This window comes from Vidua chalybeata, chromosome 19, assembly GCF_026979565.1.
Source record: "Vidua chalybeata isolate OUT-0048 chromosome 19, bVidCha1 merged haplotype, whole genome shotgun sequence".
NCBI lineage: Eukaryota > Metazoa > Chordata > Aves > Passeriformes > Viduidae > Vidua > Vidua chalybeata.
Genome location: NC_071548.1, coordinates 9,141,341 through 9,167,655, shown reverse-complemented (window position 1 = coordinate 9,167,655; position 26,315 = coordinate 9,141,341). Strand labels below are relative to the sequence as shown.

Sequence of the window (26,315 nt, the reverse complement as noted above, 5' to 3'; positions counted from 1 at the left end):
TACTCAGTCAAGCCATATCCCAGGACACTGAAGCAGATTGAAATTACTTTTTTCTTCTCTTCTTAATGGGGAGTTTTTCCTCCTTCACCTCCCAGTGTGAATGTGGATGTATGAGCAACAAACAGCAATGGGAAAGGAAATGCAGAGAAACCACACAAAGATTTACTGGGGCTTTAGCAAAATATTATCATTCTTAATGTTTGTCGACATGTGGCAATTTACTTTGAACCGGGAATAGTTCAAATTCCTGCTTGCTTTGAAGACTTAATTTTCTCCCATAAAAATTATGGAGACTGTCTTGGATAATTTTAGGACTAAGGCACACTATTTGCTGAGCTCAGGCATGTTTTGCACTGTGTATATTTTATTTGCCACCTGCCAGCTCGTGTCCACATTTCCCCAAAGTCCAAGGAAGAGGTCCAGGACAAACTCTGGGGGAAACCTTGAGCTCTGGCCCATCCTTTTGCTGGAGGTGCATGGCTCAAGCACCCGCACGCAGGGCAGGCACAGCTCCTCAAATAACATTTCCAGGGACAGAGAAAGCCCCAGCCCTGCACACAGGGACACCTGTGAGTAACTTTGCCACAGGCCACGTGCCAGAGAGATGACTGTGTCACAAGGTGTCTGTCTGGTTGGTGATGCAGAACCCCTCCAAGCTCAGTGCATTGACAGGCAAGCAAGGCGTGAACCTAAAGATTTAGAATCACAGAATCATTAGGGTTAGAAAACACCTCCAAAATCATCAAGTCCAACCTTCAACATCTCTATTACTCTGATTAAAGTGGGGCCAGGACTTCAGCCACTCTCTGGTTTGGCCATGGCAGAATGGACAGGTAAGATTTGGAGGTGACATGAGGAATCATGTGCATCTCTGGGGATTATTACCAAGCAGAAGATGGAGATGAGGTGTGAAAAAGCGTGTCAGTGTAAATCACAGCTCTCTGCTTAGGAGGGGAACACCCTGAAAAGGAACAGCAGAGGAAACCCGAGGCAGACAAACTCAAAATAAAACCTGTAGACACAGCAGTCGTTGTGGAGTGTTTGTGAATGACTGTTGTGCCTGTGCTTGTGTCTGCAGATGGTTAAGTAGAAAGGGATTGTTGTCTTTACTCACACACATTCCCTCGCCCTGAGTTAACTTCCTCAGGCAGAAGAGTGCCCAGAAATAAACTGTCATAACCACCAAGTTAAACTGCCAAGGGGTGGTGAAGTGTCCAGCTCCAATGTCTTCAATCAGGACCGGTTTTCTCCTTTGAAGATATGCTTCTGCCAAGCACAAGTTGTACCTCAGTCAGACGCCAGTTATTGCACTTGATACGGGTGAAATCTAATGGCCCACGAAATAAAGGTCAGCAGAAAAAAAGATTATTGAGTGGTTTCTTGTGGTCTCAAGTATATGAATCTGTGAAAGGTTGGCAACTCGTACCCACCGTCATGGTGTTTTTCATGGTATCCTTTGATAACGGGATTAGGAAGCACCAATATTAGTTCAAAAAAGCTGCTGAAAAGTCCCTGACATTTGGTCATTACCAGTCTTCAGTCACTATTGATTGGGGTCTGTGCTGGAGGCAGTAATCCATCACAGGGAGGGATCCAGGGTGGCTGCAGATAGGTGGGGATCGATACGGAACTGCTGACGGGATCCTGGCACCGCTCTCCCTGCTGCTCGTGGTGGGACCCTGACACTTGCTGTGGGTATTTGAACAAACCAGCCCTGATTTTCTTGTTTTTTAGCAGATTATCCTGCCAAGCAGTTTGGCAGCATCCTCATTTCTGCAAGCAGAGGAATCACCATTTCTCTTCTCCCAAAGCATTTGCTGTCAGAAGCAACCACCCTGCCTGGAATGGAGCTCCCAGAGCATGAATATTTCATGGGACTGGTTTTGGGGAGATTACTTATGGTTGAGTTTTCATGGCCAATAACTAGATTTTCGTGACTATCAGCACTTCTTTGGTAATTTAAAATTTACTTGAAAGGGAAAAGAAGCAAAGTGAGGCTGGATGGGTACAACCAAGGTCTTGTGCTCCTACAAATACCGTGATAAAAGTCTATTGGTTCATAAGGATACTTTGAAATATTTAGGAGAGCATCAGCAGGAAGTATAAACACATGTATAGGAATAAACTAGCATTTTGTGAAGTGTGTGGGAAGAAGAACATTTGGGAGTCAGCACATTTCTTACCAACCACATTAAGTGCACCCAAGGGTGAATTTTTTATTTATTTGGGTTTTTCTTTAGAACTCCCCCCTACAGAGCTTCGGATTTCTGAACACAAAAAATAACAACAAACTTTACAAACATACAAGTTGTCAAACCCCCCCAGTGATGCAAAAAAGGTGCTGAGCCTGCCCAGCCCCTGCCTCTGGACACAGCTGAGGAGGGCTGGTCCCAGAAAGCTGAGATCTCTCCCCAAAACAGTCAGCCCTGCCTGCACCTGATAACTGGGATGGTTATAAGCTTTTCCTGCTCTTCCATGAGCCATCCCACCATAACTCTCCCATGGCAGGGAAATATTTATTTTCAAGGCAAGCATTCCTATTTAATGGGAAACATCTTCTTTGTGTGGAAATCAGTTTGAAACATCCCTGGGCTTGAGTGGTGCAGAAGGCTTTGACAAAATATTAGAAGTATGTTTAGCTCTTTGGATGTATCAGCCTTGCCAGAAATAAAACCATGTTGATAAGCTCTCGTTTGGAGAAATTTCTCATCTCCCTTTTGCTCCCCAAACAGAATAATTAATAAACCAGGAATACTGAAGACTCCGCTGGCATCCCAAAGAAGCCTCTCCCTTGCTACAAGAGAGGAGATTCTCTCAATGTCTCCTAGTGGGATTACTCCACTTTCAGAAATCAGCAAACAGCCTTTTTTTCCAGGAACTTGAATCAGATTTGTCCTGAAAGTGCAATCCAGGAATGGGTCAGGAAACACAAGGCAAAAGCTCTGCAGGTTTTGTCCTAGGGTAGGACAGTCAAATTGCCATTTTCCCTTCCTCAGGGCTGTGTGGATGGTGCCAGTGGAGCTTCTCCTGCTGGCCAAAGATGAGAAGTGTCACAAAAACTGGCTCCTCCTGCCTTTCCCCAGCAGCCAGCCAAAATCAAGCTACTCTTTTCTTCCCTCAGTCTCTCACTTTTAGGGTATTTTGCCTTCTCATTAACTAGTCAATGGCCTGGCTCAGTCTTGTCCAGGTTTGTCTCCTCTCCTTGCATCCTGTTTGGGATGGAAGCCGCTGCCTGGGCATCAAGGTCCACGGAGAGCTCACAAAAGTGACCCTGAGATCTTCCTGACCCTCGCTGTGTTTGCTCATTTCCTTCTCAGCTCTCTTTCTATTGCTTTTCAAATTAAGGTGCACAGGAAACCAGAGCAGTTTCTGATCTCTCCTCCACCTAAAAAATTAGAACATCAAAACCAGTTTTACCAGCAATAAACGAAGCTACTTTGAAAAGTGAGGCAAAGGGATCTATCTGGAGTCAGTAAGACATTGTTAGGATCTCTTTGATCGGGAGCCTTAAATGAAAATTATCAAATGGCGCTTTAAAACATACACCCTTTTGTTTGATTAGCCTGCTGCAGATAACCTTTATTAAACCTGATCTAAAATTACAGCCATGCACTGGTGGTTCTTTGATGCCTTGGCTGTTTCATTTCCTGTTTATACTATGATACACGTTGCACTAGGAGATAAAGCACTTCTGAAGGATATTAAGACATGAAAGTCCCTTGGCTATTTGCTGGCACTGTTTTGATGTTTTCTTGCTCTCTAGAAATTAGCATATCCTTTTCAAAGACTGCCTCTGATGAGAGTAATCCTTTGCCATGATGTATTTGCTAAAAGTCATAAATGATAGTATATTGTGTAAAGAAATGACACATAAAAGGGACGATGCTAGATTATTGATAATGAGGCAACTTGTGCAACTCTGCTTTTGGCTTTTATAAAACACATTTTTGACACCATAAATACATTGAGCTTATATTAATGAGGATTTAATACTTCTGAGATTTTAGAAACTTGCTTAGAACAACTTTTCAAAAGAAGGTTTTTTTGGGAAGTTTAATGTTTTCACTAATTTTGATAAGATATTCTGTTAAGCACGTTTTGCTGCCTTCATAATGAGGAATGATGGAAAGGGTTTTAGCATGGCTTTGCCAGAATTAACTGTACTGGAATATTTATTTCATTAATTTGTATAGTGTCTGTTGCCATAGAAATGAGGTTGATTAATTATAGAAATTTGCAATAAAATGTTACCTTTCAGAAAAAAAAAAAAAAAAAAAAAAAAGAACTTTGACATACATAAAAGCAAAACATAAGGATCTGGTATCTGAAGGTGTAAATAAGTATCGCTCCATGGAAGCTTTGATGTGACATTGATTTACATCACCAAAAGATCCGTCTCCTGTTGTCACTAACAAATGACCTGAGCACTTTCACAGGAGAGAAAGCCATGCCTGGATGACCTAGAAAATAAGGACCAGGGTGTTGGGATGACAGAGGGGTGAGGAAGAACAATAAGGGCATGGGGATCTTCACCAGCCTCTCTTCAAAGGCACTTTTTTGGGACTCTTCAGAGTGCTTTGCATGACAACGTCTAAGTTAAAGTACACAATTTCTACATCTGTATGAAAGTCACCGTAATATTCCTTGAGTTGTGTTTGCAAAAGCACTCTTCCATCACTCACAGGGGGCTGGCACAAGATCTGGGCTCTGATGGAGGTGGCGTGTGCCAGGTGTGGTGTGGTGACTTCGCAGAAGTGTGACAAAGATTTACTCTTTGCCTTACAGAAAGTGCTTTCTGTAGACAGTCACAGAGATAATAATTTCGTATTTTCCAAACTGAGGGATCCAAGTTACACACCTGAGGCCGGTGTGTAACACCTGTGGATGAGGATTTCCCTACCTGAATTTGTAAACAAGAATTTGCAACCGACTCTGAATACCTGAACTCACCCTGCCAAAAATCCAGTCCCTTATCTATGCACCTTTCTGTGGAGCTGAGTCCTCACCTTAAATACCCCAGGTTGATAATCCTGCCCTCAGGAACCAAAGATCTCATCTGATACCCACTGAAATCAATGGAACAATTGACTGTGGGTGGCTGTCCCAAGGAGCCCTGAAGGCATAAAGGTCACAGCCAGCTGGGAACAGAGGCAGAGCTCTGCTGCCACCAGCTCCTCCCAGTAGGCACCAGCATGGACCAGTTTGCCACCAAGCTGATCAGCAGAGAGCACTGCTCCTTTTCTCTGTGCTCCTCATGAGTTTGGGGCAGGAGCTGGAGTTTTATGAGTTCACGTAAACTGGAGCAGGAGATGAGAGGAAGGAGCAGTTGGAAAGGCAGAGACAAATTATACCTCCAGTGATGAAAGCCACCTTGACTGCAGCAGGGCAAAGACACTGCCAAGATGATTGCCAGTTAAGCATGTATTAAGCAAATATCTCTCCTTCCTTCCAGCTAGGCCTCCAGTGCAATTGCCTTCTCCTACAATTTACTGGATTGAAAGTGCATTGAGTGACAAAATTACTTTTTTAACGGCTGCAAAGAAAAAAAAAAAAAAAAGAAAGAAAGAAAATCACAAACAGTTGACAATTCAAGAGAAAAAGACTTTTAAAAAATTGATAGTGTTTTTTCTGTATCCTTGTCAGAAAGGCTTTCAACTTCCCTCTTGGAAAGCAAAGACATGAAGGAGGTACTGGGAAAAGGATTTTTGCACGGGCACCTGCTGTTATTACCGCAAGCGGTAACAGGGAGCGGAGGCATTTAGGATTAGTCCCTAAGAAATGGTGATTATCAGGACTTCTTTCTGCAGGACCTTTGCTCATTGGTCTTCGTGCCAGCCAGTAACAGGATTTGCACGACTCCAGCCAGCTGCCTGGGGAATGTGTCCCATTCCAGTGCTTTACCATATACCATGGAGCATTCACGGCAACGAGCATGACTCATGAGATCAGCTCACGCCTGCATAAGGTTTTCCACAAATTTGGGATGATTTAACTAAAATACATGCAAGGCTCACGCTGAGCTCATATTCTAACCCAAATAAAAAGGAGCGAAGAAAGGCGACGAGCAGAAATTGTGTGGTGTCCTCAAAGCCAAAGGGATTGGTCTTTCTTGGAGGTCTTTGACATCCCCCTGCTGCTGTCCTTGGAACCATCCAGAGGTCTCCATGGGTCCAAGGCAGAAGAATCCATCCCTGCCTGGCTCAAGTGGCCCAAGAGGCAGCTGTGATCCAGGCCAGACACTCCCTGCAATAACGGCTCCTTCCAAGAGCCTCCCCAGCACGGGAGCCAAGGGCTCTCCCTGCCAGGATGTCACAAGACTGTGAGTCAGGGAGGATCACAAAGTGTTGTTCTCATAATGGAGCTTAATAACGGCCAGTGTCAAGGTAAAAGCACCTGTAAATGAGGCGGCTCAGAGCTTTACAGCCTGGCAATGGCACTGCTGGGCAGCTCCAGATCACGGGGCTCTGCTCTCATTCCATCCTGTTCTCAGAGCAGCTTTTTGGTCTGTCATTGCCACAGGATGGGTCGTTTGCACACCAGTGCTGATAACGAAGCAGATAACCAGCTCCTTCCTCTCCTCAGAGTGCGGGTTTGATTGGTGAGTGACAGCCAGTGTGGACAGTGAGGAAGCCCAGCTCTGCTGCCTGGGCCAGCTGCAGTGAACACGCTGTAAATCGGACTGGTCCAGAGCAACGTGTCCATGGGATCCACCTGGCACTGCCGTGACCCTCTGGAATCCCATGGCTGGACCACAGCTGGCACTTCTGAACACACCATCAGGTTCAGCCCTGGTGATGGTCAGGGAGACCTCGGTGAGCCCCAGTGTGCCTTGTTTGGTGGGGTGAGGAAGAGGATGTTGCAGTCACCGGTGGTCCCCTCTTGGCCTGACAGTCATGGTGATTCTAAAATGTCACCTCCTGCTTTCCACTGGCCTCAGTGACTGTGGGTTTTGCTGATCTCCAGCAATTCTCTGGCTGCTCTGTTCACTCTAGATCCTGTGAGGGATGTCTCCTGCCCAGCAGTATTCTACACGGCTTAACTCCTTCCATCAGCAAATCCCTCTGTCCTCCCCATCCTTCCACTTTACAGCTTCAGGGAAACTCGCCTTCACTTTCCTGACTTCCAGGTAACACACCCAGGTGCTGCCACACCCACCTGGACCCTTCCAGCCAGGCAGGAGGTCCATGAACAGCAGAAAGAAAGTCATCACCAGATAACCATGGCTAAAACTGCCCGCTCCAGCATCTGGGTGAAGACATCTCAACTTTCAATTTTCTTGCTGATTTCCCGGAGCTGATGGTGCCCTTCACTCCTCCTTGGCATGTTCAGGGCTGCATCCTAAGCATCCAGACAGTACCCACGAGATCGGTGCAAAAGGTGACTTTTCCCTTTGGAGCTCCTCTGAGAACCCACCCAGTGCACATCTCTGCCTTTGTTTGTCTCCCGAGCATCGTTAGGGTTTGATAATGATCTCAGAGGTGCTAAGCTGATAATCACCTACCTCAGCTACTCCCAACACTTTGTCAGGCAGGTCAGTAATGAAAACACAAAGTGTAAAGATATCCCCTTCCTAAGGTAATGGAAAACCTGCCTGGAGATTGACATTAGAAACAAGATAGGCAGAGGGAGAAGCCGAGTCAAAAGGAGGAACATCTGGTTCCGTTTTCCTTTGTGAAATTATCTCACACTGACCAAGCAGTACCTTCTCTGAAGTATATAAACGCTGAAGACACACACATGGTTGTTATCAAATGGTATTGTGCAAAATTAAATTGGCTACTTTATGGTGAAATGGAGAAGGAAAGCAGGCATTTCAAACACATGCGTGTCTCTCAGCGAGGTCTGGAAGCTATCACGATGCAAGGATGGCTACTTTAAAATATCTACAAATAGTTAAGGCCATTCTGCGAGATGAATAAGCTGGGGCTGAATTTAATAAAGTTATCAAGGACATAATAACACAGGGGCCAGTGCCTGAAACTAATAAGTGGTTTGGTGAGTATGAGATAGTTCATATGTGCAGAGCATTCCTCCAGCGCTGACTTGCAGAGGTAAAACACCAGGGCAAATTCTCTAACCTCACCCAGATGTGCTGAGCGTTTGCCCTTTGGCCAGCTGGGCTGGAGGGGACACTCAGTTTCTGGCCAAGGGACAGTCACAAGCCCTTTGCTGAGCAGAGCTGGTGGGTGCCCACAGCAGGCACGTGTTTGCCCTCAGCACGTGTCGGTAGCACTTTTCTGCTACCGTGCCAGTCGGTAGCACTTTTGTGGTTTAAGAAGAGAATTAAAAAAACCTTCACCAGAAACAATCTGTTACAGCAAATTTTTATCTGATGTTTTTCATCAGTAGCTTCAGGGCAGGTTCCTTAGGGATCCAGACTTGCTGACCATCCCCAGCCACAGCCAGGGAATCTCACTGGTCCCTGGAGCTGGGAAGGACACAGGGGCACATCTGAACATTGGGTGTGGAGAAATGTTCTCCTTCGCGTTCTCCAAAAATGATAATTTCCATTAGTGGAAAATCCCACATCTCTGGTTTTATTTTTACTTTTGTTTTTCTAACTCAGAGGAATATTTTAGATATGAGAAATTTCCTCTGGATGAGAAATTCCCATTACTGCACATGTCGGGAGGAAAGTGTTTAGTTTTTCCATCAGACAGGTGGTAGAGCAGGAGAGAGGGCTTGATTTTCCTGAATTTCACTCTAGAGACTGGAGTTCACCAAGCCATGCAGTGACTGCAACACTTTAGTTTAGATAAACCCACCTTTCCCACAGAGCTGCAAATCTGGGCAAAGGGTGAAGTAAGAACCCTACTTATTTAATTTTTATTTTTTTTTATTTTAGTTTCAGAAGCAGAGACTCAAGAGCAGTGCTGAGGCTGTGCTTCGGGGAACACAATTCTCATTCCTTTGAAAATTCTTGTTCTGCTGGTTGGGAATTTTGTTCAGCATTTCCCTTCCCAGCTGGCATCATAGAGCCTTTCTCAAGGTGTTGACTGTGTGGAAAGAAGAAAAAAGAAGGGCAGATTTCATCTAGCTTGGATTTACCCGGGGAAAGATTTTCTTCCAGAGATCCTAATCCGAAACCGCTTCTTCCCCGTGGTAGTTCACAACCTCTGACGTACATCCACAGGGGTGGACTCTGCATCTGGGAGCACCAAGGGGGCTGGCCACAGGCTCTGGGAACAGATGGATTGGCATTTTGGCTCATGAGATTAAGAACCAATTCTACTCCAGCCACGGCTGCGTCTCAGCACCGTGGAAACCACAGCATTTATGTAAAAAGCATTTGGGCGGAATTTACTCACCTATCACCAATTTTTCCAGGGTAAGGGAGTTTAGTTGAGTTTCAGGACATCTCCCAGAGCTGGTTCTGTTGTGATTAATTTTAAAACTCCTCACTACAACCCTCTGGAAAGGTAGGAGAGGTGGCTGCAGTCACATCCCTTGGAGCAAAGGGTTACTGAGGAAACTTTCAAAGTGCCTTGAGAAACACAGCTCTGAGCCCCAAGTTTCAATGGAAATGCAGTGAAGAAAAGCTCAAAAAGCAAACTACAAGCTCCTCTCCCAGATTTCCTTTTCCTTTCATGGCGCAAATTAGAGAATACAAACTTAGTGGAATTGCAAGCATCTAAGAATAGCTTTGATTTTCCTAAACATTTACAATTCTGTTTTATGTACATCGTCAGAAAAAGAGCAAGGAAATAGAAAATGTAAATCTTTAAATGAACCTGAATACCAAGGAGACTTTACATATCTGCTTGGAACAAATGGGATGTTGCAGCTAAATATCAAACAGGGGAATCAGAGAGTTTCAATAGCCATGGATGTGTAGAGTATGATCAGACATGGGATGTCTTGTGTAGGGTTCTTCCCTCCCTCCCTCCCTCCCTGCCTTGCAGGTTAAGAAAATTGTTGTAACTTGCTACAGATTTTGCTGCCTGTTTGGTCTCACAGCTCCCAGAGCCAGAATCCCATCTCCATTTCAGAGAGCAGTAACTCCATGCTAAGCTGGATGTCAAAATCCTGCTGGAAAGGGGCTGGGAAGGTGCTCCATGGATCCTGTCCCCATTAAACGAGCACCAGGCAAGGTCTAACGAAGCCAGCAGCTGTGGATCTGAAACACCTCCAGACATGGAAGATTTGCAGGAATTCCAGAGAGCCTGTTGGGTACCTTTGATAAAAAGTCACCTTTACAACAGGGATATTGTTCTTGGTTGTACCGCAGTGCTGAGAGGAAAGCTGAATTTGGGGGAAGATATTAGCCCTTTCCTCAGCAGGACAGCCCTGATAGAGCAGAAAGCATTAAGAAAGCAATTTAAAAAACATAATGCTCAGGAAGCACATAATTTTACCACCAGCTGGGTGTTAAATTAATTGTGTGCAAGTCAAATGCGACACGAGATGGAAAAGTCAGGCTGAAAACGTGTGTCCTTTTCTAAGAGCAACTTTGTTTCTTGGTTGAAAACAAGGGGTGAATCTCAAGGAAAGCGTCAGTGAGTGATATCCTGATGGATTAGCCCAGCACACACTTGCCTGGAAGTGCTGTGGGGTCAGGAGTGGGTTATAACTCTCTCCAACACTGAGTTCTGGGCACCCTCGGTGTGTATGGGGAGGATTTTTGGGGTCAGGAAAGAGGCTGCCTATGGATGGGCAGAACCATGACTCGTCTCAGCAGGCTGAGGGAACTGCATTAGTGAAACCTCGGAGGCTGCAAAGTGTTACCACTCCCATTTTCTCACTAGGTAAACTGAGGTCAGGGATGCTTTTTGACTTGCCCAAGGTCATGCACAAATTAGTGGTAGAGCCAGAAACAAGACCTAAAAGACCCTGTTTCCTTTCATTGCCACAGTTTTCCATTGCAGATGCAGAAATGTTGCGGGCCTGTTGTTCAAAAAGAACCCATTACCCGTCTGCAGGGCTTGGATCAACCTCAGGGGAGATCAAATAGCCCCGTGGTGAAAAGGCATCCCAGAACAGCTGCTGCTGCTGACTGGTTTTTAGGCTGAGATTTCCTCAGCAGCATCGTTTCTGGTTCCCACTGAACACTTAATTCAGATTGATGGAGGCATCATGCAAAGCGAGAAACTTTCACTTACAGATATGCAACTTCTGCACTTGTTCAGAACAGCCAGAAATGTTATTTATACCAAATTTACAGCTCAAAGCTATCAGCTGCTAAAGCCCCTCCCTGCCTGCTCCTTCCATCTATTTTTTTCTTCTTCTTTTTTTTTTTTTTTTTCTTTTTTTTTTTTTTTTTTTCTGGTCAGACTCTTGTTTTGGAAATACCCCAGATTGTAATAATTTTACTTGTACTGCATTACTCGGCTTTGTTCATCTACTGATGAAGTGCCAGCTCTGAAGTACTGCCAGATGAGAGTAGGCATCTTGCAGCACTGAAGGGAACTTTCCTGGGATTATTTGCTGGTCGAGTCACCCTGCAAGTGCTCTCAACAGGGCTCTGCCCTCATGGGGTTAAAGTGGGAAGGTGCACAGAAAATCTCATGCACTGCACCCATCAAAGCCCAGGGAAGAGGTTGCAGCTTCAGCTGGACCAGCTCTGGCCAAGTGGATGAGAAAACGAGCAGCAGCAAAATTTTAGGAGTGATTCAGGTTCCCAAGCAAGGCTATCCATGGTGTGAAGCAGCAATGGGAACGGGGGAAATCCAGCCATGGTCCCACTCCAGACTCACCTCCCAGCTGCTTTGAACTCCAAAGCAGGGTTAGTTCCGTTCTCAGGGCCAGATTCGCTCCAAAGATCTGAGTCTTGATGAACATTTTAACTACCTTGGCCCAAACCCCCAGTTCATAAGAGAACACAAATCCAGGCACTTTGATGTGGTCTGAGGTTTTGTAAAGAAAGGTTCAGCTGGCTCTTGAGTTGGCTTCGGGTTTGGCTGCTCCTCCTGGGTCATTCCAGCCTGCAAGGGCTGGTGTGGGCTGGCCCAGGGCTGCTGTCACTGTCACAGCTGGGGACAGACCAGCTCTTGTCACTGCCAATCGCAGACAAGCAAGAAAATAGTGGGACAAGGATGCCATTAACTCTTTGCAGGCTGCACTGTGATCTGCTGCAAGGCCTTCTAGAATTTCATCCCCTCGATGGCTTCCTACAAAGAACCCACCCTCTGCAACAACAGAATTTAAACAAGCAGATCATCTTACGTGCTTTTCTTGGGTTTGAGTAATTTCAACAGTTTAACTTGCCTCTTGGTAAGATCTACTGAGCTATTGCTGCAAAAATCGGAATGCCACGGTTTTCCCTCATTATTCTCCCTCACACAGATTTCAGGGTGTGGGTGCAATATCTTAGCAAAGAAGAAGGAATTTTTTTCTCCTGGGAAAACATGATGGACAGCAAGTGAAAGCGAGCTCCTGGGGAGTGAAGTCCTTTGGGTACTCGTGGATGTCACTGCAGTGGCACCCCAGCTCACTGACCAGTAACTAGCTTGGTTGAAGTCTGGCTCAGCAGATCCAACTACAAAGACTTGCAGTTTTGAAGGACTCCTTTTTTGCAAGAATATATAAGAATCCTTTCTAAGAGCAACTGCTTAAGTCCCTCCTGTGATCTCCCACAGTAGACCTAAAAAGTAGATTAAGAAAAGTAATAAGCTAAAGGAAAAAAAACAGTGCTTTGCTCATTTATTTTATACATTAAGGGGAACACTGACCTTCGAGATCTCTTTTTTCCCTAGAATTCATGGTGATGAATAGAATGTATTCTGACTTTAAATGAAACAGAGTGCTTTGAAAAGACAGAAAATTAGCAACATATGGGCCAAAGGACCCAAAGAGATGAGAAAAAAGGAGGGGGAAGAAAATGAAGGGAAGTTTCAGATGTCGCTGTGATCCTGCAGCAGAATATTTTAATGTTTGTGCTATGAGGGGAGGTCAGGCCCCCTTTGGACATCCCCTGGTGTCGTGATGAGACCTTTCTGTGTCCTGGGCAAATAGAAATTGCACTTCCTTCACTGCAAATGTTCCTTTAGACCGAACCAGAGGATGCCACAGAGGAAAAGGACAAGAAGATCTTACAGACAAGGTGATTTTCCCCTTCCTTATCCCCCCTCTGCTGTCACCCAGATGTGGTTGATCATGTGTGATACAATATCCCCTTCCAGATTCCCCAAAAACCTGGGAGTCCCTGGAGTTTGGTCCCTGGTTCTTAGCCTCAGACTCTTCTCTGCTCTGCCCAGAGGAGGACTTGGACAGGAGGCAGATCAGTGGATGTCCTTGGCTGTGTCTGGGTGTCCCTGGACATCTTCACACCGCAGATCAGCCAGCACAGGAAGCTGTACTGGGTCATATCCAAAGGGACACCAGTCCTATTAGCTGGGCACCAGCACTGCCCACATTCCCATTTTCCACAGCCCCTTCTTGCATAGCCCAGCACTTCCTTAAGTATTTCCCCCATCCACAACACCCCTGGCACTTGCACCAGAGACAGGCCCTGCTTTGAACTCACCACTGACACAAGCACTTGCTGAGTTTTACTCAATTAAGTCAATTTTTTAAAAAATCATATTGCCAATTATATTCCTACTATAACTTTTCCTTGCTTTTTTTTTTTTTTTTTTTTTTTTTAAGGAGAATTTCCATGTTTTTCTCAAAAGTATATTTGAAATATTCCAGTTCTACTGGAGTAGGCAGCACACTCTGTAAAGGGTGGTAGGTTAAAAATAGCCTATGGCCCAATCAAATGCTAATTACCTGAGCCTTTTGGATCATCATCAAATCAGGAGTTAGCTAAAGCAGGAGCTGCAGTATCAAACTCTTCAGTTAACTTTGTGTAATCACTTAAGCGTCCTATTAATTGATTCAATATTCTTAATTAAATTAAAAAATACTCCCATTTTAATTAAGGTTTGATTCAAGCCAGCCAGAGCAAGGGAACTTGGAGTGAAGGCTCCCAGCTTCACCCCTGATGCTACTGCAGCACATGTGCTTGGAGAGGCCACGTGCTGACAGGAAATCTCTGCAGTGGGAGGGAATTAGTGCAGAAAAATCCAACCTGGCCATTCCTGTCACGGCTGTGGTGACACTGGCAAGTGCCACATTTATACATTATGCAGACAGCTATGAGAGACTAAATGCTACTTCTTTTTCCCCAAGTGAAACCAAATCTGGGTAAAATTAACATTCTATCCTGCGAGTACAGTTAGTCCAGATCCAAGTCTGCTTATTTTTTCCATTGTCTCTGTCATTTTAGCTCATTTGTCTCTCAGAAAAAAAAAAGAAAAGTGTGGGGGGGGAAGTGCTCTGCTGTTGCATAAGCATGAAAAATTCTGTGCTCCCCAAAACACCCCTAAGTCCAGGTTACCCCTTCACATACAGTAATATATATATATATATATATATATATATATATAAATAAAATATATATTTTATATATTATATATATTATATATATTATGCATTTATATATATATAATATATATGTGATATATATCTGGTTACAAATTACTAAATTACTTTCAGCTTTGCTTCTTCTCTTGGCCATTGTGAAGCTTTGCACTTGCAGAGGATGCACAAATATTTCTACAAAAGTCTCTTCTTAATTTTTTTTTTCTTTGCAAATGCTGCTGCTTCCTTCCAGAGCTGCATGTGCTTAAATCAGCAGAGTGTTAAAGCAGTGAAGTAAATAGGAAGCTTGTGAGTGAAATGCTTGATCCAAGAGCTCTTGCAGTAATAGCATAAACCCCTTTTGGCATTAACTGTGGCCCACTTTGGGCAAGGACAGGAGAGAAATTAAGCCCCTCTGGGCTTTGGTTTCTGTGCCAGGCCTGCCTGTTAAGGTCCTGCTTTGTGTGAGGTTGTTAATGGCTCATGGATTATGGAAATTCTTTAGCAAATGGGCTCTCTGAGCAGGTCTTAGGTGTTTTTCAAAGAGGAAGTCAAAGTCCTGGGATGGGGTTGAAAATTACAGATGCCAGGCCCAGCCCAGCACAAACTCCTCCAGATGTTGGTGGCACAAGTCATGATTTGAACACTGCTGGCTCTTACACAACTAAAAGTTGCTTCTCAGTGTTTTGCCTGGTCCAAGCTCCACCTGCCTCCTGCAGTGTGGAAAGAAAACCCACCTCAGCTCCTTGTCCAAACTCACCGGGATATCCCTGCCCGGGATAAAACAAGTGGTCACATTTTGCCCTCAGACCAGTGTTATCCAGCTGGTTTCAGCAGGGAGGACATCGGCAGCCTGGGGACACCAAGCCATAAATGTGACCACAAAATGACATCCTGGGCCCTGTGACTCGGCCTGGCAGCAATGGCAGCCCCTGAGCCTCTCCCGGGGTGCTGTGGGACAATTTATTTGCAGATGGGCTCATTGTCAGTGAGCTGCTGGCTCTTCGCACAGCCCAGTTCACACAACCTCACACAGATCTGCAGGTGAGCAGAGAAGAGACCTTAAAGCTCGTCCAGCTCCACCTCCGTGCCTCGGGACACCTTCTGCTACCCCAGGCTGCTGCAAGCCCCATCCAACCTGGCCTTGGACACTTCCAGGGATCCAGGGGCAGCCACGGCTTCCCTGGGCATGATTTTCCCCTCAGGCTCACTCACAGAACCTGAGCACTGGTATTTGTGCTCTCCACCAGTTTCTCCTTTGCCTGTCAGGTCTTGCCTTGCGGGCCAGGAGGGCTTTGGGCCCGACCCAATGGTACCCTCACCTGGCTGAGGCTCCTGTGGGACAAATATCCCCAGCCAACCCTCATCCTCATCTTCATCCCCACACCAAGCGATTCCAGGAGCAGAGGACACCAACCCCAGCTGGCCTGGGATGTGGTTATACATCACCTCTGAGACAGGAGGCCCCACAGGAGCTTTTTCCCACTGGCCGCCTTCCCAGCTCCCCCCAGCCTTTCCACACCGTGCAGCACACGGAGCATGGAGCCCTAAGGGCCATGCCCTCAGATAATGATTTTTAGGGTCAGACAAACTCTGCCCTTTGCTTCCCCTTTGCACCACGAGGACCCCACAGCCGAGAGCGAGGCCAAGAACACCAGCCAGAATCTCCCAGCCGTGGATTTGAAGTGACATCATGACTTTATCTGGGGTTTTTTGTTTTGCTTTGTTTTATTTTTTTTTTTTTCCCCAAAAGGATCTTTCCAAACTCACCTCTTGTGGTTCCTTGCACTGATGTTGCTGGAAGAGATAAGGCTGGGTTTTGGCCAGAGTCCAGCTCAACTGTTGATGGAGCCGTGCAGTTCAGCGCCGAGCTGCAGGACTCTTCCTCCAGAATAAAGGCTCCTTTTCAGTTTAGAGACACAAATACGTGAATAAAAGCATATTTCATGCGTGATGTCTAAGTGTATCAATCAGATAACTGGAACTGGTGTGCGTGTGGAGAAATTTCTGACGTAATACAACTGTACAAAGAAGAAAGGCGCTTTCATTAATCTGCTGCTTGGAATGTCACTTGTACACCAACAAGTGATTCAGTAAGAACTTGGAAAAACAAATGAAGCCATCGCTTTCAAATATGCAGGAGCCTCCCAAATTACAAGAATGAGTGAGTGTACGGGATTCACAAGCAGGAAGAGACTCCCAGATCCCAGAAAGGTCCAGAAAAATAACTGGAAAATGCGGGTATGCAGAAATGATGCTGATGCGCCCGACAGAAAATAGATCAATTCACCCTGTTGTCTCTTTTTTGGGGAAAGGAGGAAATCAGCACAAAAAATAAGATCCTGAGGAACAAAGTTTGCAAAAATCCTCATGCAAATTGCCTTTGTAGTGTGGGTACAGAGGGGACTTGCTGACTCCTGCCAAGATTAAGTCTCCTGCATTCAGATCCCGTGTCCTGTTGAGATTTACAGCTTGTCTGTAACATGAGGACAGAGTCTTCCATCATGTCCTCGTAGCCCCAAGAATGCACACTATTCAAGACTCAATGGGACCAGCTCACACAGATACAGGTGGTGGATCCACACCACAAAATTCAGCCCTGGATATGGATTTAAATGCCCTGAAGAATGGCGAGCTTGGATTTACTAGAAAGCACTACATTAAACTTAAAGGGAAGGTTTTATTTGAATCAAAGAAAGGAAATTAAAATTAGGTGGAAATTCCACCATCAAAAATTCCTGCACCGTGTTTCAGTGTTTTGTCACCTACAGATGGGTAAATACTGTTCTGTCCTTGAACATCTACACTCTATCTTAAGTGACTTTTGTGTAGGCACAAAATATTTAATAATATTATTATTTAATCTTAAGTGAGAAACTGCTTCTTTTCTCTGAGAATTAATGATTTCCTATCATCTTTTTTTATTCCTCACAGGTATTTAAAAGGTGTCTGTCACACAGGTATCCAAGTGCCAGGTTTTTTCTTGTTAAGAAAAATGAAGTTCTTTGATTACCTTTTTAAAGGTAATTTCATACCAAGCAAATTAAGCTTTCATTTAAGAGGTATTAAAAGAATAGTTGTAAAAGGAGGAAAAAAGAAGAAACACCTCTCCAGGGATAATAAGAAAACTGTATCTGCTTTACAGCTGTTATGGCCCATTCCAGTAGCTCCCCAAATGTGGTCTTGCACCACTGATGATCCATGGAATATTTGCTGGAGCTCCACAGAGATCTCGGCTGTCTTCCCCATTTTCAGGTCCTGAAATATATATATATATATAATATAGAATTTAAAATACACATTATTCTTTCCTAATGCAGCTTTCCACTCCAGCATCCATTGCTCTTGACAGAGGGAAGTCTGTCGGTCCTTAGTGAGACAGGCATGCAGTCAGGAAAGGAAGAAAGGGGCAAGGAAATCTGAAATTTAAGAGATAACTGGGAGTAAGGGACGTTTCCCCCAGAACAGGCTGCTGTCCATACAGGAAAATGAAGCTGTCCCACTGTTGGGGTCTGGTGGCACTGTTTGCTCTTGCTGGTGATGAGTGAAGGGGACACACCCAAAATGAGCTCAGCCAAGTGTCCCGTTGAAAAGTGCCGTTTCCCCACAAAGTGCAGAAGAAACTCTTGAGTCCCTCCCCTGTCTTGCAGGGTAGGTGCAGAAAATGGGGCTCCAGCCACCAAAACCATCCTTGGTGCTCTTAGCGCTGGATCCTTCTCCAACGAGGTGTGGAGTAGCAGCAACAGGATAAAGGAATGCCGAGTTAAAGGCAGCTGGTCAGCAAAGGGTTAATCCCCCAAAGACCAGCACAAGAGCTAACAGCACCCTGCTAATGACAGTGCTGGGATAGCAACTGATAACAGCGACAGGGGCCATCCAAAATGTGTCAAATGTGCCATCCAAAATGTGTCAAATGTTCCATCCAAAATGTGTCAAATGTGTCGATGCTCTGGGGTAACCTAACTGATTTTAGCGGCTGCACCTCACACGCGGATAATGTTTTGGTGACTTTTATGCCATAGAGAGGGGCGCAGAGGAGAGTGGAGTTTGCAGCTTTAGTGCAGCCTTTCTTTTCGCAGGGAGGATGGGAATCTCAGTCTGCCACGGGCATGGATGGAGCAGCAGCTCTGGAGCCACCCAGCCTCACCTCTCCCTCAGTCTCTGGTTCTGTTCAATCCCACCACAGAGAACAGTTTCCAGTCAAATCCTCCTGTACAAAGGTTTAGCTCAAACCCTGTGTGGTGTTGATAAACATCTCGAAGTCACTTGGGGCAGGTGCGTTGAGGAAGGGACATTTTCCAGTGCCGCCGTGGGTTTGCACAGGATGAGTGTGAACACAGAGCGAGTGCCCAAGGACCAGCCCAACATTCCCATAGATTTATCCTGTGCCATTTTGTCCCCGAGTGCCCAAGGACCAGCCCAGCATTCCCACAGATTTATCCTGTGCCATTTTGTCCCCGAGTGCCCAAGGACCAGCCCAGCATTCCCACAGATTTATCCTGTGCCATTTTGTCCCCGAGTGCCCAAGGACCAGCCCAGCATTCCCATAGATTTATCCTGTGCCATTTTGTCCCCGAGTGCCCAAGGACCAGCCCAACATTCCCATAGATTTATCCTGTGCCATTTTGTCCCCATCCACAGAGCAGTGACATCTAAAAAAGCTCTGCCCATTCCAAATGGAAAGGTTAACAATTATGCCCAGCTAATTATGTCCTGATAAAAACACCAGCTCCATTATGCCATCCCAGTTCTTATTTTCATATCTAACTTCTGTTTATTCAAAGTAAACACCTTCAAATTATTATTATTATGCTTTCTTAAAAATACAAGATACCCCCCAACCTTATTTCCAGGGATACATGTACATTAGAGATAAGGTGATTTAAAAAAAATAAAGTCATTTTATACTGGTAATTGTAAGCAGAACACAATAAGCTCCCCATGAAAATGCACAAATAAAGCAACATACCGGCCTCAAATGCTAGAAGTTCAGTAATTGCTTTTCTGATAAAATGTTTTCAACTTCTTAATATTATTTTTATAGCTAGAAATCTCCTTTTCAGACAATGGGCTAGGGGCTGGCATTCCTCACATGTTTTAGACAAATAATGCACTCCTGATCGAAAGCAATGGAAGAATCGCTCCTGCCTTGTGGGTATTATATTTTTTAATCTACCAGTAAGTTTGGTTTTTCTTTCTTTTTTTTTTTTTTTTTTTTTTTTTTTTTTTTTTTTTAGTTTTAGAGAAAGTAATTCCAAACTGTAAGCCACGACTGACCTAACTACTTATTAAAAATGCTAATATGCTTTTGTGCTTTGATGTCTGGTGAACAATAAAAGGGAGAGAGTTACTCTGGGACACTGTAATCCTTTATTTGTCACTAAGTTATGACACCCAGCAGAGCTGTGTGACAGTCCAAATCAATCATCCCCCGTGCACTGCAGGCCTTCTCTGCCTCCTGCAGAGTCTATGCAGTTTAATTAGCTTTTTTTCACACTAGCATAATGTACATCTGCAGCTTCAGCAAGAAAAAGAAATGGAGGATAGTTCACTGGGATACAGTGCCTTAAAAAAAGTTCATATAAAAAAAAAAAGTCTGAAAGAAGAAACATCACAATCCTTTGTAGTTTACTTCAGAGGAGTTTGCGGTAGAAATCTACAGGACTGGGTACTCTATATTGTTAAATGTAGATTTTTTTTTTAACCTAATAAAGGGCTTTTCAGCTAAAATCTCAGATGGCATTTAAAGCCTTGTTCTTTTCTAATGGTCTATATCTTTTATACCTTCTTCTCGCGGTTGATCATGCAGCAGCTCATTATCTGCTCCTCTCCCCCTCCCCACGGTGGGCTGGCACAATGGAGGCTTCAAACCGATATTTGCTGGTAGAACTCACTGCCCCATCGCTGGCTGGAGGAGGCAAAGCCCTGCTCCCTGCCACCAGCACCGACCCCATGGCCAGAGCCCGCTGCACACGCTGGATCCACAGTAAATAAGAATTCCCCACAATCAGCCCAGCACGAGCCCACGGGAGCGTGGGTGGAGAGGGGCAGGCAGGGGCTGAGCCTGCCTGGCATCTCCTCAGCCGCCCTGCCCGAGAGCAAGCGACGTCAGGGGAGAGAAAACCTTCAGATAAATGGGATTCCGTCATCCTAAGGAAATATTTCTGCCCTTATTAGGCTCGTGGTCGGATCTGATGACACATTCAGTCAAATGAAACCGACTCAGAAGGGCAGTATCCCTCTCCAGCCATTCCAGCTGAGCCAATAGAACTTGTTAAATGATGGTACAAGCTAAACTGCCTGGCTTTTATTTGTCTTTTCTCCCCTCCGTGTATGCTGATGAAGTTTAAAGGCCGGAGCGACCCTTCCTCGCACTGTTCCTCCGAGCGTGGCCACAAAGGAGTCACCTGCAGGACTTGGCAGTTGCTTTATACAAATGCTAGATTACATTACCAGAGGCTTGTCACTCCTAATAACCTCCCAGCAGAGAAATGCATCTGAGGAGACGACGGGTTGGGTTCAAATGGGATCACTCCACAAGAGCCAGCACTTCCCACTGCCCGGTTGGAGGAGCTGGGCCGCGCTGGAAGCGCCTCACAAAGGCTGTGTCTGCGCATGGATGAGGTCCAGTGGGTCACCCTGGTGGAGACCACCACAAAGGCTGGGGAGCAGTCAAAGACATTTATCAGCCTCTTGATTTTGAAGCAGAACTCTGCCTTCAAATAGCAGCAATTTGCTTAAGATCTGTTCGGACTGCTGATGTTCCCCTCCAGCGCCTTCGCTCGCGAAATGCGGACGTGATGCACCAGTTCTGGGCTCTAATGAAAGAACAGGAGCACTTGGCCAGACCTACTGTCAAAGACCCTTTCAGAGCTGTACCTGAAACTGTCTTTTAAACAGCACCTCTGTAATCCTTCAGTGCAAAAATACTTTATCCTCTTGTGGGAATTATACATATTTCCCAGTTCAAAGAGGTATAAAATATAAATGTACGTCTGTACAATTCAGCATTAAGAAGAGTAAATAGTGTACAGTGCCTTTTCATCTTTAGATTTCAAGTTGCTTAAGCATTTAGAGACTACAGTTGGCATTTCTTGCTGTGCTGCTTCTTGGTTTAATGCTATTATTGAAAATACTTTTATCCTGGGCCTTGGCTGGGGTAATTCCTTTGAAAAATCTTATTCCACACTTACGCCAGCAATTCTCCTCTGTTTCCCCCTTCTAAAACAGATAATTCATTAAAACCATAATATGCAGTTTTATCATATTTCCAGTTTAATGTTTAATGGAGTGCTCCAGTTTGGGGTCTGGTGGACAAAAGCACTGGATTTCTTGCTCAGAAATGAAACATTTTGAAATGATGACAATAACCCAGCTAAGTCCCCTCTGTGCAGAGCGAAGAGCAGCCATGCTCCTCATGAGAGACTTTTTCCCGCAGGACCCTCTCCTGGGTGTTTCAGTGCAAGCAACCACTTCCCTCCCCAAGCATCCCAAAGATGGATTTTCAAGGACTTGGAGAAAGACAAGCAGAGGAGCAGCCCTTGTCTCATCAGCCACGCGCTTGGGAGACCAGAGCACGTTGGGCTCCTCAGAAACACAACCAGGAGGAGACACACACACTCCTCCTGCTCTTTATCCACACACCAGGGGACTTGCAGGGACACTTCATCAGCCAACACCTTTCTCCTGGCCCGTGTGCCCAAACCACTGCACTCCCAGTTCCTCTTCCCAGGGAGAGCCTGCGGGTTTTTCTTTTCATTTCCACCCCCATCCTTCCTGGCCAGAGGACAACCCTCACCCCAGAACAGGCTCCAAGACAGGTAATGCAGGGTGCCAGGGAGTGTTGTTTGATTAGAGGAAAGGATGAAAAGCGAGATGAAACCTCACTCCTTCCTGTTTCTTACGCCTTGTTAGTGGAAATCTTCTGGGGATGACGAAAACAGAGAGCTTTAAGGCTTCCCTGTAAGAGAGAATTTAGAGCAGAAAAGAATTTTTCCTTGTAATTCAGCAGGTTACACATTGAAGTAAAAGAGTTCCCAATCAGATAATAAAAAATAATTTGCGAGCCATCTGATGCCTTGCCTTGTGTGGGGGAAGCATCGTTTTGGTGAAGAACAGCCTGAGGAAGAGGAGCAGAGGCTGGTTCTGGGAAGAGGATGAAGTGATTGATTCTCTTTTTGAGAAAGTTAGGGGAGGGTGGGTGAAAGCATCGAACTTCCACTGGAAGATGCCCCAGTTACACATTGAAGACAAATCATGGCATTTCCCTCATTTGCCACGCCATCATCTTCTTCAGGGAGATCCAAAAAGCAGAATTTTCCTTGTCAGGGCTCAGCAGGCGAGACCTGCAAGAGCTTTCAGTGCTGCCACTGCCCTGTTCTCACCTTGCCCTGCCCCTGCGAGGTGTTCCTGCTCCCGTGGCACAGGGAATCAGAGGCTCAGCCCTGCGGAATCTGGGAGAAAACCCTCCCTCCCTCCCTCTCCATGAAGCTGCTGGGTTTCCCCTGGAGAGCTCAGGGTGCCAGCACAGCTTTGCTCTTCCAGCTCTGCCGGGGAGGGGTGGGCAGGGGTAGGACAGAGAGAAGGGGAAGTGGGGGTGTGATAACATCTCCAACCACCCCAGCAGATCTGCTGGGATTCACCTGCCAGCCCCTGAGTCAGAGAGGAGGTCAGTGCGACCCATCTCTGTGGTTGGGTGGTTGCCTCCAGCAAAGCCAAGACCTGCTGTTCCAGTGAGGGAGCAGCACAGGGATCCCACCCCGCGCCTGATTTTGGAGCTCTCAGTTTGCTGACACTGGAAAGGCATCAGAGAAGATAGGAGGATAGTTATGCAAAGACTTCTATCAATGGGGAGGCCCATCTACAAAGCTTTGATTTTACCAGGTGCTGGCACCCCTTCTGAGAGCTGTTCTTGCTTGGGGGGATTCCATCTCAAAGTCTTCACATCACAGGAAGGGGAGCCCGGCTTTGAAGAGTCTCACCAGCAATGGGCCAAACCTCCTATTTGCATTTCATTTTTGGCTGTGTGAAGCTCGTTGGCACCAAACAAGCGTTTTGCAACCTTTTTAAAGCAACAAGGAGCAGTGTTTGCTGACACAACTCAACACCAGGACTTGTACATGTGCATACAAATGGGAAAGTCACCAGCAGTCTGGGCAGGTGTAGATGAGCGAATTAGAGTTAGAACAAAGCAGTGGTGCATTTGGAGTATGCCCATCAAGTTGCAACAAGCTGAAGTTAATGTTAAATTAAGGGATGTACTTCCAGCATTTGCACTTGGCAGCTGGTTTGATTTCTGAAGTGAAGCAATGAAGAGAACTTTAAGTTGAGCTTATTTTAAGGCTCTCTTGTTTGAGTGGCTTTGCTGATGGTCCTGGGAATCTGTGTCACATTGGACTCCAGCAGAATTTCTGCTGGATCCTCAGCACAGCCAGTGGGGCCTGCCTGGTCAGGGAGCAGCATCTTGCAGTATTTCAGAAGCACAAAAGGCATTGCCAAAGGCCACTCAAACTTGTTTTTAACTTCAACTTTACAACTTTATCCAACTCAGAGATTCTTTAATTTCCTAAAGGTTCTTAGAATATAGGGCAGCGCTGACATAATCAAAGCAGCCAAGTCTCCTGGCTCAGACACCGGCTTTGACCTTTCCATGGTTCATTTTCCCTCTGTCACTTACTTTCCAGTAGAATTACAGAGCTTCACTCTCTAGTGTCTGAGGAGGAGTTTGGAAGGCATTTAAGAAATGAAGGTCATTAGATGTTACCTTTCCTGCTGCAAGCCCTTGCATGATGCACAGAGAGGATTATTATGCCCTTGCCCTTTGGTGTAAACAAACCTTGGAGCTGTTCTCTGCCATGTAACCAGAACAAAGCCCTTTGCATCGTTAAACCTCCAACATGAGAGACTCAAGGAAAGCCTATTTACCATGCAGAACACAAGAAAGCTTCCCAAATAATCCAAGACAAAACGTCTGTGCTGGGAAAGTACAGAGGTGGGACTGCTGGTTTCCCTTTTATGAGGATCCCCATATTCCCCAGCTCCCCACTGGGCTGGCACAAAGAACCTGGAGCTGCTGGTCCTCCCTGCTCTGCTCGCTGTCCACAGAGGACTTCAAGAAGATGCAGCAAATCTTACATCATGCTCAAAAATACTTTGTGTAGTGGGTGATCTCTTGGTGCCTGGGGACAGGTTGACAAAAAAGAGGGTTCCCAGGGAGGCAGAGCTTTACACTGAACCCTTAAGACATAGAGAAACCGCTTTGAACTGCGTGTGACTTGGGTTCTGCTGCAGCACAGATTGTTTGGTTTGGCTGAGGTTGAAGCCAAGGACTTGGTTCAGGTCAATATACCCATGGAGGGGGTCAGAGCCAGCTCATCTTCCCACAGAGAAGCCAAGGCCAGAACGTGGCTGCTGTGCCAGCAGGACCTAAGGAACTTTCCAGCCTAGTGCCCATCCAGCATCCTTTTCGTGCACAGCAGTTGTAAGCACAGAGGTACAAACCAGAGCTCCTTTTGCCATTTCCCATCTTTCAATCCTTCCCCTTGGCCATCCAAGCAGAGCTTGGCTGTGTGGGAGCACGAGGAGACAGCACTGGGTGGGTGTGGGATGTGGCTGGCAGGGACTTTGCAGGGCTGCTGCTCCCCCCATCACACGCGTGGCAATCAAAGCCCCGCGCTCAAAGCGCCGCGCTCGGCTGAGGTGCTGCCCGGAGGGTCTGCAAGGGCAGCTCTCCTGCTTCTTTGTTTAAATGCTGGCCCATTTGTTGACTCGGAGGCACCCACTCCTTAGCAGAGGCAGCAGCACTGAAATCGTGGCTCGCTCTAATGAGCGTCCCTTCAATAACCATTGCCCTGATTTTTGATACCTGGAGAGAAGATGCACCAGCTAGGGAAGAATTTATCAAAAACACGCCACTGACTAGACATCAGAGAGAACCTCAAAGGGACAGTGAACTAGAACAAAGAACAAAAACATTTACAGAAGTGCTACGCTGAAAAAAAGGGAAAGGGAAAAACCGTACTAACAACAGTAACAAGGTCAGCTATAAAACCAGAATTAAAAGGCACTGCTGGGGAAAAGACGACGACTCAAAAAAGCACCAAGAACTAAGAACACAGCTTGCCAATCAGATCTACACAGATTCCCCTTGATATCTTCCCACTAACAGGCTTTCCTGCAGGACAAGTAAAAAGTTTAAGCGGCCGGCTCTGTGAAGGTGGGCTGGAAGCAGGAAAGCAGATTCACAGCTTTTAACACAGATTCAGGTTCTCCATCAATGGGATGGCTCAGCGGCTCGGAGGCTTGGCAAGCGGAGCTGTGCAGTGGCCAGGAATGTGAGCAGCCCTCCAGCAAAGCCCATTTAGGGCAGTTGGACAATTTGAATAATTATTAATGGAGGCTGACACATGAATGGATGAATGTACTGGCTGGTACAGAGGCTGCTGCTGCCTCTGCCACTCACAGCCCGGGGTGGGGGGGACAGTGCTGTAAATCAGTGCAAATAAAGGTCCAGCCCCAAACTCCACTAAACTGGGACTAAAATTAGGATGGGTTGAAATCCTGCAAAAAAAAAGCACTTCTTGCAGAAATGGAAGCTTTCTACTCCATGGCAAAATAATTTAATTTCTTTTTTTAAATTTCAGTCTCTGGTAATATGAAAGCTTTCAGGATTCAAGGAAAATACCCAGGGGCTTTTCTACAGAGAAATGTCCTTGCACAGCTGCTCCCTTTGCCTCCTGTCCAGATGCACTCATGCCACCTTCTGTGCATCCAACCAAAGGGAGGGCATTTCTCTCCCTCCCATTCTTATACATACCACAGAGAACCTCTGGTTCCCTATGGAACATTCCCAGTTATGCCCCACATGAAAACCAGGGGAAGAAAACCAACATGGGACTTCAGTCCTGAATTTTCCCATTCCCTCATTGCTGATGGGATCAAAAAAGATTCATGGCCAATACAGGCACCAAATTGTG

General features: G+C 45.8%; 2 long non-coding RNA genes across 3 annotated transcripts; one reads left to right on the top strand and one right to left on the bottom strand.

Moving 5' to 3' along the window:
- Nucleotides 1-2,237: 2,237 nt before the first annotated feature.
- On the bottom strand, nt 2,238-6,242 carry LOC128797865 (uncharacterized). Its single transcript, XR_008434260.1, has 4 exons — nt 6,034-6,242; nt 5,352-5,533; nt 4,297-4,460; nt 2,238-3,385 (listed from the first exon to the last, which is right to left on the bottom strand). It is a non-coding gene; the product is annotated as an uncharacterized LOC128797865 (long non-coding RNA).
- Nucleotides 6,243-6,420: 178 nt separating this feature from the next.
- On the top strand, nt 6,421-9,315 carry LOC128797863 (uncharacterized). Of its 2 annotated transcripts, none has more exons than XR_008434259.1 (3): nt 6,421-6,502; nt 6,583-7,377; nt 8,846-9,315. It is a non-coding gene; the product is annotated as an uncharacterized LOC128797863 (long non-coding RNA). The 2 variants fall into 2 exon arrangements; XR_008434258.1 differs by having other exon boundaries at nt 6,431-6,812; nt 7,127-7,377.
- Nucleotides 9,316-26,315: the final 17,000 nt, after the last annotated feature.